Below are 2,500 nucleotides of genomic sequence, written 5' to 3'. Positions count from 1 at the left end.
TAAATAATTTCGAGAATCTTGTCATCAATTATGCATTTCAGTTTTTTTTTATTACCGAGAAAAAAAACTTGATTTATGGGTCTGCTGGCTCGGTGCACTTTGGTTGTGCTCAATATCAACAACCAAACTAAGTGCGCTGTAATGCAATGGCTATAACATCCCAAACACGCAATTGGTAAATTTTACAGACTAGCTAAGTAAATGATAAAAACAAATATGCAAATTATAAATCATTCGACTCAAACTTCAGCCCATGTAGATATAAACGTGTAGGCTTATCTTACTCAACCATTAACCACAAAAATTGTTTCATGATAACTTTTCGATGCTCCATTTTTGTTATCTAGGATAGTAATGACAACAGCATCCTCCTACGTATCAATACGTAATAAATACAAATAACGGAAACTGGGTTGAGACTACGATATTAAGAGGATTTTATATACTTCGGGGGATGGGAAAGGATGCTGAAGATATCCGACTCGAAATAACAACCCATTTATATCAGAAAAAGGAACTTTAGTCCAGAATCTGAAACCAAACATTCCTTTTCTAGGAATGGAAACGGCAATAATTGCGACGGTATACCTGGTTGTGTGTGCATGTATGTGTGTGCATTAGGATTACATACACTAGTACCCTGAGTATACATAAATGTATACCGAACCACCGTGTACAGATGTCAAAACAGGTGTGGGAATGGACAGAACAGCTGTAATGTCTAGTGCTCTTCTTTACATGTGAGGGGTCGGGTGTTCCTCCGAGACAGAGCATAATGGGACGTGAGTAACGAATGGAAACTCGATAAGAAATAGTTCTGTGACATGTTTTTTTTTTCATTTTGTGGATTCAATTAGTCATTGTTCCTGTTGGTAAATGCTTGAATGACAAGTCCCGTTCATGATTTGACAAAGGGAGAGCTCCTGGCTAGCCTTCGGATAACAATTCTTTTTACTCGCCGCTCTCTCGCCGGCATTCTTTTATTTTCTTTTCTATTTTTCATTTTTTTTTGAACTTCGGTCCGTGCCGTGTATCGAGTCGACCACTGGATTAACATTTTTTTTCTGTGATGCATGATTTTACAGTTTTACCATACATGGGCGTGTGTTTTGGCCATTTAATATGCTTTGTCAAGACTGTAATTGAATGGTATTTTTTGAAAAGACTCCATATAAACTCAACGTGTTGATCACTCTGAGCAGGGGATCTAATACGGTTTCATGGTAAAACGGAATTTGGTTTGCTATACTTTTTATTTTGCAATTTCTATTTATATTATATATGCTATTTATACATATATATATACATATATACACATATATATATAATATATATGTATTATATATTATACATATATACAGTATATATATATATATATATATATATATATATATATATATATATATATATATACAATATATATATATATATATATATTTTATATATTATATATATATATATATATATATTTATATATATATATATATATATATATATATACATATATATCTATATGTGTGTTGTGTGTATACATATGTATATATATATATATATATATATATATATATATTATATATATATATATATATAATATATATATTATATATATATATATATATATAATATATATATATATATATATATATATATATATATATATCAGTATATATATGTATGTGTATATACATATATGTGTTTTGTGTATAGTATATATATATATATATATATATATATATATTTATATGTATATATATATACATATATATATAATTATATATATATATATATATATTTATATATATATATATATATTATATATATATATACATATATATGTATTATATATATATACAATATATATATATATTCATATATGTATATGTATATATACATATATATATATATTATATATATATACATATATATATGTATAAATATGTATTATAATATATAAAATGTATTATATATATATAAGAATACTATATGTTGTATATATATACAATATATAGCCCAAATATACAGTGCATGACAAACACCGAAATATCCAACATCCTTTTACTGTGAAGTATATACATTTTTGCGTAATGTTCATTATCCTTTTTTTTTCTTATGAAAGCGTCTGATCATATATACCCTGAGCGTAAAGGTCAGAAAAAAAGTTAATCAATCACCCTGAGGACGACAGAAATGAATGAATTAACTCAGCACATGTGATTAGTCTGATGTCCGCAAACCGATCTTGAACAGAATTCTGTGAACGGCTAATGAACTCGTTTGTGGGCTTTAGACGCTAGTTGATTGAAATCCGTGTCACTGCGACCAAGTGTTGAATAAGATATGAGTGATAAGGAGTCATGTGCATTGAGCTGCAATCCGTGCAACGAATGTAGAATATAGTGTACAAGATAACGGGCGGAAGTGGAATGTAAGGAGGCACAGAAATACAAGGAGATTAACCGTGGCTGCCGATAGATGGCATCTCTTGTCGTACATTAATCAC

At 28.7% G+C, this 2,500-nt stretch overlaps 1 protein-coding gene across 1 annotated transcript in view; it reads left to right on the top strand.

Annotated features, from left to right (window-relative positions):
• Positions 1-2,500, top strand: part of LOC122267978 (uncharacterized) — a 25,175-nt gene that overhangs the window by 4,134 nt on the left and 18,541 nt on the right. The gene's annotated exons all lie outside the window — the stretch shown is intronic.

The sequence above is a fragment of the Penaeus japonicus genome, unplaced genomic scaffold (assembly GCF_977035675.1).
Source record: "Penaeus japonicus unplaced genomic scaffold, GWHDUDI00000001_assembly GWHDUDI00000022, whole genome shotgun sequence".
NCBI lineage: Eukaryota > Metazoa > Arthropoda > Malacostraca > Decapoda > Penaeidae > Penaeus > Penaeus japonicus.
This window is presented reverse-complemented; position numbering and strand designations above follow the sequence as displayed.